A 13772-nucleotide genomic window follows, 5' to 3' on the forward strand; every position below is an offset into this window, starting at 1 on the left:
CAGCAGGAAATAATTAAACTCAGGACTGAAATCAACCAAGTAGAAACAAAAAGAACTAAACAGAATCAACAAAACTAGGACCTGGGTCTTTGAAAAATCAACAAGATAGGTAAACCAAAAGAATTCTCAATTGAGGAATACTGAAGGGCTGAGAAACACTTGAAAAAATGTTCAACATCCTTAATAATCAGGGAAATGAAAATCAAAACAACCGTGAGATTCCACCTCACACCAATCAGAATGGCTAAGATCAAAAATTCAGGTGACAGCAGATGCTAGTGAGGATGTGGAGAAAGAGGAACACTCCTCCATTGCTGGTGGGATTGCAAGCTTGTACAACCACTCTGGAAATCAGTCTGATGGTTCCTCAGAAAATTTGGACATAGTACTACCGGAAAATCCAGCAATACCTCTCCTGGGCATATATCCAGAAGATGTTTCAACTGGTAAGGACACATGCTCCACTATGTTCTTATCAGTCTTATTTATAATAGCCGGAAGCTGGAAAGAACAAAGATGTCCCTCAGCAGAAGAATGGATACAGAAAATGTGGTACATTTACACAATGGAGTACTACTCAGCTATTAAAAGGAATGAATTTATGAAATTCCTAGGCAAATGGATGGACCTGGAGGGCAATACCTCTCCTGGTGAGGAGTTACCTGAGTGAGGTAACACATTCACAAAGAAACTCACACAATATGTATTCACTGGTAAGTGGATATTAGCCCAGAAACTTAGGATACCCAAGATATAAGATACAATTTGCTAAACGCATGAAACTCAAGAAGAACGAAGACCAAAGTGTGGACACTTTGCCCCTCTTAGAATTGGGAACAAAACACCCATGGATGGAGTTACAGAGACAAAATTTGGAGCTGTGACAAAAGGATGGACCATCCAGAGACTGCCCCACCCGGGGATCCATTCCATAATCAGCCACCAAACCCAGACACTATTGCATATGCCAGCAAGATTATGCTGAAAGGACCCTGATATAGCTGTCTCCTGTGAGGCTTTGCCAGTGCCTTGCAAATACAGAAGTGGATGCTCACAGTCATCTATAGGATGGAACACAAGGTCCCCAATGGAGGAGCTAGAGAAAGTACCCAAGGAGCTAAAGGGATCTGCAACCCTATAGGAGGAACAACAATATGAACTAACCAGTACCTCCAGAGCTGGTATCTCTAGCTGCATATTTAGCAGAAGATGCCATAGTAAGCCATCATTGGGAAGAGAGGCCCCTTGGTCTTGCAAACTTTATATGGCCCAGTACAGGGGAACGCAATGCCAAGAAGTGGGAGTGGGTGGGTAGGGGAGCAGGGCAGGGGGTAGGGTATAGAAGACCTCCGGGGTAGCATTTGAAATGTAAATGAAGAAAATATATAATAAATTTTTTTAAAAAGATAAGTAAACACTTAGACAGACTAACCAGAGGACACAGAGACAGTATCCAAAGTAATAAAATCAGAAATGAAAGTGGAGACATAACAACAGAAACTGAGGAAATTTGAAAAAATCATCAGTTCCTACCACAAAAGCCTATATTCAACAAAATTGGAAAATCTGAATAAAATGGACAAATTTCTAGAAAGATACCAGGTAACAGATGTAAATCAGGATCTGATGGGCCTTCTAAGCAGACCCGTATCCCCTAAAGAAATAGAAGCAGTCATTAAAAATCTCCCAACAACAACAACAACAACAAAAAACAAAACCAAACAAATAAAAAGCCCAAGACTAGATGCTTTCATTTATTGCAGCATTCTATCAGACCTTCAAAGAAGACCTAATGCCAATTTGTTTTATGAATCCACAATTGCACTTATACCTAAACCACACAATGATCCAACAAAGAAAGAGAACATTAGACCAATTTTCCTTATGAATATCAATGTACAAATACTCAATAAAATTCTCTAAAACTAAATCCAAGAACACATCAAATCAATCATTGACCATGATCCAGTAGGAATCATTCCAGGGATGCAGGGATGGTTCAGTATATGGAAATATAACTATGTAAGTCACTATATAAATAAACTACAAGAAAAATCCACATGATCACATCATTAGATGCTGAAAAAAACATTTGACAAAATACAACACACCTTCATTGTGAAAGTGTTGGAAAGGTCAGGAATTCAAGTCCCATACCTAAATATAGTAAAAGCAGTACATAGCAAACCCATAGCAGAAATCAAACTAAATGGAGAGAAACTTGAAGCAATCCCACTAAAATTAGGGATAAAACAAGGCTGCCTGCTCTCTCCCTATGTATTCAATATAGTACTTGAAGTCTTAGCGAGAGCAATTAGAGAACAAAAGGAGGAAGGAGGTCTAAGGAATATAAATTGGAAAGGAAGAAGTCAAAATATCACTATTTGCAGATGATATGATAGCATACTTATGTGACCCCAAAAATTTCACCAGAGAACTCCTAAACCTTATAAGCAAACCTGATAAGCAAAGTGGCTACATATAAAATTAACTCAAATAAATCAGTAGCCTTCCTATTCTCAAAAGATAAAAAGTCTGAAAGAAATTAGGGAAATGGCATGCTACACAATAGTCACAAGTAATATAAAATACCTTGGTATGACTCCAACAAGCAAGTGAAAGATCTATATGACAAGAACTTCCAGTCTCTGAAGAATGAAATCAAAGATCTGGGAAGATGAAAAAAATCTCCTATCCTCATGGATTGGCAGGATTAATATAGTAAAAATGGCAATCTTGCTGAGCCAATCCACAAATTCAATGCAATCCCCATCAAAATCTCCACTCAATTCTTCCTAGAGTTAGAAAGAGCAATTTGCAAATTCATTTGGAATAACCAAAACCCAGTATAGTGAATATGACTCTCAATAATAAAAGAACTTCTGGGGGAATCATCATCCCTGACCTCAAGGTCTTTACAGAGCAATCATGGTAAAAACTCCATGGTAATGGTACAGTAGATGAACTGAATAGAATTGAAGTCCCAGAAATGAACCCACACACCTATGGTAACTTGATCTTTGACAAAGGAGCTAAAACAATCCAGTGGAAAAAAGACAACATCACCAAATGGTGCTGGTTCAACTGGTGGTCAGCATATAGATGAATGCCAATTAATCCATTCTTATCTCATTGTACAAACTTAAGTCCAAGTGGATCAAGGACCTCCACATAAAACCAGATACACTGAAAGTAATATAAGAGAAAGTGGGGAAGAGCCCCAGCACAAGCCATAATGGATATTTCCTGAACAGAACACCAATGACTTATGCTCTAAGATCAAGATTGACAAATAGGACCTAATAAAATTGCAAAGCTTCTGTACGACAATGGACACTGTCAATAGGACAAATAGGCAACTAACAGATTGTGGAACGATCTTTACCAATCCTATATCTGTTAAAGGGATAATATCCAATATATACAATGAACTCAAGAAGTTAGACTCCAGAGAACCAAATGATATTGTTAAAATGAAGTAAAGAGTTAACGAAGTAAGTCTCAACTGAGGAATGTCGAATGGCTGAGAAGTACCTAAAAAATGTTCATCATCCTTAGTCATCAGATGAATGCAACTCAAAACAACCCTGAGATTCCACCTCACACCAGTCAGAATGACTAAGATCAAAAATTCAGGTGACAGCAGATGCTGGTAAAGATGTGGAGAAAGAGGAACACTCCTCCATTGCTGGTGGGACTGCAAGCTGGTACAACCACTCTGGAAATAAGTCTGGCAGTTTCTCAGAAAATTGGACACAGTACTACCTGAGAACCTACCTATACCACTCCTGGGCATATACCCAGAAGATGCTCTAACATATAACAAGGACACATATGCCAATATTTTCATAGCAGACTTATTTATAATAAGCCAGAACCTGGAAAGATCCCAGATGTTCCTCAATAGAGGAATGGATACACAACGGAGTACTAATCAGCTATTACAAATTATGACTTCATGAAATTCTTTGGCGAATGGATGGAACTAGAAATCTCATCCTGAGTGATTTAACCCAATCAGGAAAAAACACAGATTGTATACACTCACTGATAAGTGGAAATTAGTCCAAAAGCTTTAAATACCCAATATACAATTCACAGACCATATGAAACTCAAGAAGAAAGAAGACCAAAGTGTGGATGCTTCATTTCTTCTTAGAAGGAGGAACAAAATACTCAGGGGTGGTAAAGGGTAGGAAGGTCTTGGGAGGAAGAAAAGAGGGGGAGGGAAAATGGGGTTCATGATCAGGTATAAGAGGGGACAGGGATTATACAGAGAGGGTCAGGAATTTGAAGAGAGGTGTGTGTGTAGCAATAGGCGTTGTAGAACTGCTAGTAGCCACCAACACATTCTAGATGCCAGGGAAGCAAGAAGCTCCCAGGACCCAACAAAGGAAAGTGATGAGATTAAGTGATGAGATTAGCTGAAATGCCCAACAAAGGAAAGAGAGAGAACCTGTAGAGACGATATACAGTGGTTAGGCAAGCACCCCAGTTGACGGATGAGGGCACCTACTACTCTCCAAATTTTTAATTCAGAATGGCTCCTGTCTAAAGGAAACAGAGGGACAAAGTGTGGAGCAGAGACTGAAGGAAAAGCTATGCAGATACTGTCCCACCTGGGCATCCATCCCATAAAAAGACACCAAACCCAGACACTATTGTGGATGCCAAGAAGTACTTGCTGACAGGAGCCTGTTATAGCTGTCTCCTGAGAGTCTCTGCCTGAGCCTGACAAATACAGAGGCAGATGCTCACACCCAAGCATTGGACTGAGCACGGAACCCCAATGCAGGAGTTAGAGAAAGAACTGAAGGAGCTGAAGGGGTTTGTATCCCCATAGAAAGAACAACAATATCAACCAACCAGACTTCCAGAGCCTCTAGGGATTAAACCACCATCCAAAGAGTTCACATGGAGGGACAGATGGCTCCTTTTACATATGTAGCAGAGGATGGTATTGTCTGGCATCAATAGGAGGAGAGGCCCTTGGTCCTCTGAATGGCAAGTTTCCCCAGTGTAGGGGAATGCCAGGGTGGTGAGGCGGGAGGGGGAGTACCTTCGTAGAAGCTGGGGGAGGGGGCTTGGGATAGGGGGTTCCAGAGAGGAAACTGGGAAAGGAGATAACATTTGAAAAATAAATACATAAAATACATAAGTTTAGAAAATAGTCTATGTTTCATAGAACACTATAATATACAAATTTCAGTTTACACTTATTTGGAGTGATCAGGTCACTAACAGTTACAGAAACAAATTTCGAACTCTCCTTGGTATTGGTTTCCAACATTAAGTTTTATTTGTTTGCTGCTAGAGTCTACTTCTCCAGGGTTGTCCTCTCCTCACAGCCCTGTGTCTCAGTCCTAGATTATTTACAAACTACGTGTTTCATAAAAATTCCTGGGGAGAGAAGAGGATAGAGGCTGATACTATGAAACCACAGAGTGAGGTAAGATGGTAGTGACATCAGTTGCCGTGAGAATCTGCTGTTGGAGAGAATTCATCAAGTTTTACCTAAATTTCAGATGTCAACATATAGTTTATACTTAAAAAGTACATGCAAATTCGTCATAATTACTGAAATATGTTCATATCTCATGCAATTTTTTTGAAATGTAAGTCATCTAATCAAACGAAACCAGCTAAGCCATCCTCCTGATCTTTTATTTCGGTTCTTGTTCTATAGGTTAGTATGCCAGCCCCCATTCCTGCTGCCATGTTGCACCAAGTTCAACAGTTCTCCACCTTGTGGTTAAAATAATATTAAAGGAAGACCAGAGGATCAGTATGACTTGCAGAGACTATCATAAAGACAGTGGTGATCCTAGGTCTGCTTGCTATACTCTGAGGTCCACGATGTTATGCCATCATTTGTTTTCCACATGGCTTGTATTGATCCTTCCACTTTCCCTAGATCTGAGAATTCTACACCCTGTTCCCAACCTCTATGCTGTGGAACAGCAGTGATACCAGAAATAAGTTTCAGGGAATATCTAATTTCTGAGGACTTGGGGCATCATCTTTCAAGTTAGGACTTGAGGAAATGTAACATAAATGCTTGCCTAGTCTGTAGGGTTTTCTTTTCCAACAGGATCGATCAATGCTTCAAAAAGACCTTAAATTCTTGCAGTGCCTTCCTGTGCTGTTTTCTGTCAGTGAACCATAAATTTTTAAGTTATTCTATTTATATAGTGTCTAAATACTGGCCAAGGCACAGTGTTCTGCATTGAACACATTACATGTGAGTACTTTATTAAATTTATTTTCTCTTGATCCCATTTAATAAACACTTATATTTACATATCACTGAAAATTATGGCATTGTATTTTCTAAAGCCTTAGAGAAAATATGTTCAAGAATAGCACCTTTTTGTGTGTAAATTAATTCTAAAATTACTTAATGAAGCCTAATTATGTCGTAGATATTGTAAACATGAAGGTTAGTGAGTTGAACATAGTTCATCCATTCATGTATTCTATTTCATGAGAAAGTGCATCCTACTGAGACAGAAACAAATTAATTGGGTCTACACTTGGCTTTCAACAGCCGGACATGCTCAGCTTCCTGCCTCATAGATGCAAAGATGATTTTTTTGTGTGTTGTTTAAAGCCTACCACACCTTCCCTGGCTGTGCACTTGTAATACTCTTCTCTCACATCCTGATTACGTTTTCAAAGATGTACTCTTTCTACTTCCTAGAGACCTAAATCAAGTTGTGAGCATTCTCCCCCCAGCCCTCTGCCTGACAGAAGGACCAGCTTTGCTATGGCAGCAGCTTCTCTGTATCACTGTAGATTTGATCTCAGCTCAGTACGTAGTTCTCCTCAAGCTGCAGGTAAAAGCACAGCTCTGCTGTGCAGTCACAGAGCAAGTGTGGACAAAGCTGCCCAGGCTCTGCAGCCCAACTCTTATTCTCTCACCTGATGCCATGCTGTTGCCCACTAAACAAATGACTAAAAGTAAAAACATCCTTTGTAGCCCAGCCACAGGACAAGCATTGTTTGCCTTTACAACTATATACTTTTACTTTAATTTTATAAGATACAAAAACTATAAATGAGTAATTTTTTATTTTGTGAAATTTTCAACAATTGGGTATTTCAAGTTTCTAAAATAACAGTACTCATGATTTTCTATGTTGGGTAGAGTACAGTCCATGCTTTTAGCAACATAGTAGTAATACGTTTAGCTGGCTTTGCCTTAGCTGAGGAAGAGCAGTTGCCTGCCTTGGGGGAAGATCTAGAACATTCTATGGAAAGTACAGATTGGATTGTCAGCTGTACTCAGTTGATAGGGTTTAATCCTATCTTTAGACATCCTTCAAAGAATTTCTTTAAAACCGATCACACAAACAATTGATCTTCACCCTTAACCCCCCAGAATCATTTTCCTATTTTTCAAATTTCTGTTGAGCCCAGGAAATGTGCATAAATCTGAGTGCACAGGGAGTTGAATATCAGCATGTGAGGGTTGGACGGGGCCCATAATGGGCATAGAAATACAGAGAATAATAGCTGGAAACCTGGGTACTTAAATGTGTGCTTACTATTTCTGATTGAAAGCACTGCTCATGTGAAAGCCAATTTTCTTTTTATGAACTGAACTCACAATTAGAACCTTGAACTCTAATAGTCACCAAATGGTGCTTATAAAATAGACATATTACATTTGATTAGATTTTGTGCTAGCAAAAGTTTCCTTTGTGTTATCTGGGTGTTTGATTCCAACGCCGCCGAAGGTAACTTTAAAATTGCAAGTTGAGGACTGTGCCCTGCTTCAGCATTCAGGCAGGGTCACTGCAGCCCACAGAGCATCAGGGACTGTCCCGCCTGGGCTTGACATGCCAATTGAAATTTCATTTTGTCTGGATTTCGTTTTAAGTTATTTTTGAGTGGTGTGATTGCTTTGTCCACAGTATAAGTCAGAGAAGACGACTGCATTTAGAATGCTCTATAATACACTGTTCCTTTGGGTGTACTAACGTAAGCAGCATAGACCAATGCACATAAATTAAGATCAGAATACTAAATGCAAAGCAATTTGATTAGGTACTAAATTAGAAACATTACAAGATTGTGGTCTTACAGCCACTAAGAACTTAAGTCATCTTACATCTATGGCGTTGTCTAGTGTGGAAATTAAAATGACAGTTTTAAGAGATAAAGGCAATCTTTCCCCATTGAGCCTCAGCATTCTTGCCAGTTTATCTGGGTTAGGAGGTGTAATGTGATATTATGTACACATGTACTATAAACACTCAGATTTTATAGGCATGTCAAAAGGGTACCACTCCACGGGAAGGAAAATGAATTACAACCTTGTAAAATTCCACAATTTGCTCTAATGTGGGACACTCTTTGAAGCATCTAGCAGCCCCAAGAGAAACTGAAGGTAGGTGAATTAAATCTTAGCTTAAAAGTTATCAGACTAGTACCTCCCAGTATTCCAATGCCAAGAATCAAAATCTCATTTTGCTTTTATTACCAAGTTAAAACAAAAATTTACATGTCACAGGTTAAAATCAAACTCTCTGGAGATTTTGAAGATTATTTGTAAATACTGTATGTAGTTTTCCCTTTTGCCTTACAAAAGTCATACATGTTTTCAATTTGCTACCTAGGTGGGTTTTCTTTTTAATAATTTATAATACTAAAGTAACTTAAAAATGTCCTGATTTTCTAAAACAGATATATAATAAACACACCCACCTAAGATCTGTATTTGAAAGTTCTCTTTTGTCTTAGTGAATCCATTTTAAATATATATTTTCTCATCTTGTATTCTGTGAATGATACTGCTACAGGCCTGATTTTATTTTTAATGTGTAGGAGATGTTTGGCAAGTGATATCATCCCTTTCTTATCAAGTTTTAGAGCTTTTATGTAGCCAGTACAACCCATTTAAACTCATATTCATTCTGTGTGTATTTGCTGTTAGCAAGATTTCTTCTTTCTCTGCCCTCTTATAATTAGAAAGAAGGCCCCGAAGGGCCCAATTAGCCAACATGTGAATGTAATTATAACTCTTGACTTTTTCTTTTGCACTTTTTGTATGTATGTCTGTGTAGTATATAGCATAACCTAGCTGGGAGAAAGACCCAGCCAGAAATAAATTATATCTTGCACGCTAAGCTAATTTATGACAAGTAATCACAGGGTTTCCTAAAAGACTCTGCTTTCTTCTATGTCTATTAAGGGAGTTAGTGTACTGGAGCCACTTTCATAAGCAACTCCATCCCAAGGGGAAGTTGAACTAAACAGTGCAGTTCACTCTCAGTCCTGTGACTGATGTCTAAGTCCCAGCCCAAGCTGGGTCCACGAGGCTCCTCTAGGATACTGAACTTTTGCTAGGAAAATTAAGGAAGATATGTTCTGCAATCAGCCAGCAGTTTATTAAAGAAATTAAATTGCATTTATATGAAGATAAGGCTTTGGAGCAAGAAGTAAGGCTTGTTCTACCGTGTTCATTCTGATAGCCAAGTTTCTAGATTATGAGCACATTATGACAAGTTCTCGGGGTGGTCACAGGTAAACACACACCTCACTCAGACAATGCCTGCTTTGACATCTGTGGGCATTTCCTTCTTCACTGGGGCCATTTAAAGTTCTTCCCTATGCATTGTCCATCTCAAAACCATGCGAGTCATTACACAGTCTACTTGAGGATTAAAAGGCTGGTTTACTTCCAGTTAATATTGAGCAGGAAAATGAAGGTTCGCATAGATGCACAGGTGCTGTGTGGAATGAGCCCAGTGTTTGCAACCTAGATCAGTGCTTCATCAGATTCATTGTAGCATCTTGTCTGAGCCACACAAGCATGGTTATTCATTCAGGGCTTTAATCTAGAAAGCGTTAGGCACGGACTACGATGTTAAGGATGCCCTTTAGTGCTCCACACAGATCTATGTCAATGGGAGTTTCAACTTTGTAATAGTATGAGAGCAGTGGTTATTAGTAGTCTGTGTTTTAATGAGGAAGTAAAATTCTTGAGTTCTCTACCTTAATATCTGCATCCTTCAAAGTTATTGTTTTCTCCTTTCTAAAGCAAGAGAAATAATAAATATAAGAAAGAGAATTATTGTATGAATTAAATGTAATGCCTATAATAGTCAATATTGATATCGTGGCTATAGTTAAGTAACCTTTGTTCTCATTAGTAACTGTTGCTTACAATGCATAGAAAGGTGCATACACATAATAAAAACAAATTATTGTTACAAAAATAGGAAATAGCAAGTCACAAAATAGAAGAATAAGCTTAAACCTAGGAGTGCAATTAGTATGAAGTACAGAGTGCTTTTTCAGAAGCAAGATGGAACTTGCTTCCATGTAACATGAAAAAGAAGAATCAATTCCAGAAAAACACACACTATATATGTACACAAATCCTCACATTATCCACAACACACACACACACACACACACATACATACACACACACACACACACACACATCTAACACATTTTAAAGTAAAATTGTAAAATTAGCTAGATCCAAGTGGTTTTATAATTATTATTTCATTAAAATTATTCTCATCAGAGACTACAACTTAGTAATAAAAATATTATGTAAAATGAGTGATCATTCAAAACCTCAAGTGTGGAAATGACATATAAAATATAAATTTTGAGTGTATAAGATATTGTACACAATAATAAGTAGATTTAGAAGTATATTGACTCTAGGAATCAATAATTATACAGAGACACCCCCAACACACAAACACACACACAAAGTTTCAAGGAAGCTCATGCTGACAAAATAGGAGTCACTTTATAAAGGAAAAAAAGAAATCAATGGTGCTTTTTGGAGAACTAAACCCAGGATTGTTTTCAGCCTGCTTTCCATCTCTCTCAGATAGTGTATAATGGGAGACTAAGATGCTTGTGTGTTATTTAAACTAGAAACAAAAGAGTGTACTATAGAATATATCTTTGTGTATAAATAAACACACACACACAAACACACACAAATACATACTTCTCTCTCTCTGTCTCTCTCTGTCTCTCTGTCTCTCTCTGTCTCTCTCTGTCTCTGTCTCTGTCTTTCTCTCTCTCTCTCTCATTCACACACACACACACACACACAAATACATACTTCTCTCTCTCTCTGTCTCTCTCTGTCTCTCTCTGTCTCTCTCTGTCTCTCTCTGTCTCTGTCTCTGTCTCTGTCTCTCTCTCTCTCTCTCTCTCTCACACACACACACACACACACACACACACACACACACACACGGCTGTCCAGGTAGTTTAGGAAATAAGGGTGCTTGCCAACTAAGCCTGACAGCCTGCACTTGCTGTGCCCCACATGGTGGAAGGAGAAAACAGTTCTTACCGTTTGTCCTGTGACTTCCACATGTGCACCTTGGAACACATATTCCCACACATATGGACACACATGAATGAGAGGATAGGGTGTAGTAAAGTAAAATTGGATTTTCATCGTTTAAAAAAAAAGTGAATTATATGAGAAAAGCATTTAAGAGTAGATGAAGTATAGCAGACCATAAAATGAGTACATTGGAAGGGAGTTCAGAAAGCAATACATAAATTATCTTGAAAGAGAAAAAATAAGGCAAGAAGGAGTTTAAATTAGTAAGAGCTGCAGGACAAGTGAGCTGTTGTCAAAGGGTCTAAACATGAAGACACATGGGAGCCACCCGCTTGCAGCCCCCAGCATCACTGTGATCTCTTCAGGAGATGGTACCACAGCATGACTATGAACTGCTCAGGAGATGGTGCAACAAGAGAAACTCATCTCAGGACTGCCAGCTCTTTCCCAACAGAGTCCTGGTCCTTTTCCTGCCCTACTGATGCCCATTGTAGCATCATCTTACTGGTTTATCCTTACATTTTCTTTGGAATTCTCATCTACCATCAATTTTTTTATCATTTATTGATGATCTTCTTAAACCATTCTTTTCCTATTTACAAAAGCAATGTCTGCTAAGATTGACTAGGTTTTACACTCTTAAATTTCTTGAAAAAATCTGGACTATGAATAATCTTTAGTATTTAATAAATTAGGTGACATTATTCTCCAATCGTAGATTTGGACATGGTTGTCACAGAAAAGCACATTTCCAGATGACTTTCAGTATAATATAGATATGTTTTTCTTATTAGATCACACTTCCTGGTTCTGAAGAAAATAAGAGAAAGTAATTCTCTGTGAAGTTAATATGGACCGTGAGGGATTGCTCAATGATGAAACTATGAATTCTCTATAAAGGAAAACATATTCAAGCACTTACACCCAAAAGAGTTATAAATAAAATCTTGGTGGAGAAATACATTTCATTGCATATAACGTTGATTATGGTACAGTGATGTATTGTTTTAAAATTCTCAACATCCACTCCAACATAGATGCTCTGGTCTCACCAATTTTACTAAAACTGAAATGAAGACTCAAAAGTAATATTAACCTTTCCATACTAGGTGATGAATAGATTAACTTTAAAGTTCAAACATTTTATATTTTCTTTTCTAATAAAACTATGATGTCTTGAATATTAAAAGATAAATAGGAGACCATGTTTTGCTTGAATATAGCAATAATTGTATCAAAATCTTTTTATGTGAAGTGTATATTTTAGACATAATTCTCTGAAGTTTTATTTTCTTATTTATAGAGTGCTATTAACTTCAAATATTTATTTCAAAAGGAGATGTCTCCCAACTTGAGTTAAATGCATCTCATTGGGAAAGCATTCCATTAAAAATGTTAGGTGGAAATATGTGTAAACATATTATTTTTGAATAAGCTACAGATAGCCACACTATATTTTACTGTGTAGAATGGTATTTTGAAGTGATTGAGAATGGCAACTTATTTATAATATATTTCTAATTTTTACTTTTATAGCTGTATGGAAATACTTTTTAATTCATTCATTCTCTTATGAATAAAATTAACGCTATCTAAATGCTCCCTTCTTGTGATAAAACAAATTAGACATACAGAAAAAGACCTCTGTATTAGAGACAGCGATGACCGCTCCTTTCCATTTTCATTAACAAAGAAACTCTGAAGCCGGTGACTTCAAAGACATGTTAAAGATTGAAGAACTAATGCATAGGAGAATTCCAATGCATATAGTTCCTTTACAGCGCTTCAGTGCAAGCTGGGCTGTAGGAGGGAACTGGAGAGCCCTCTTAATCTAGCTTAGATCTTTCCATTAAGAGAGAGTCATAAAATTACCTTTAGTATGCATGAGAAAAAAGGGGGTCTAACTGGGAGAAGCTTGCCTTTTCCCTGATTATCTTCCATCAAGTGAAGTTTAATATATCATTCCCACTAAAGAAAGCTTCAGCTGCAAGCAATGGTCTTGGTTGGAAATTTTTTTTTTAAATATTGAACATTTTATTATTTGGAATCATATGGATACAAATAATGAATATTTCTACAAGATCCAACATCTCATTGGGAAAACATTCCATTAAAAATTCACACACACGCATACACACTATCACACACACACATACAAACTATCTCTCTCTCACACACTCACACACACTATCATACACACAAACACTATCATACACACACACACACACACACACACACACACACACACACACTCCTTTGATCAAGGTTTCTCTATTATCCTCTTTCATCTTCTACATCCAGGCACTAGATCTCTTTTCTTTCCAAGCCCCTAGTACCCCAATCCTTTACCTTCAGGACTGTTTGTTTTTGTTTTTGTTTGTTTTAACAAAGTTGCCAAGGTAATGTGGTGCTAGTTTCTACACTACTGATAACTATGACA

This window comes from Mus musculus, chromosome 3, assembly GCF_000001635.26.
Source record: "Mus musculus strain C57BL/6J chromosome 3, GRCm38.p6 C57BL/6J".
In the NCBI taxonomy this organism is placed as follows: Eukaryota; Metazoa; Chordata; class Mammalia; order Rodentia; family Muridae; genus Mus; species Mus musculus.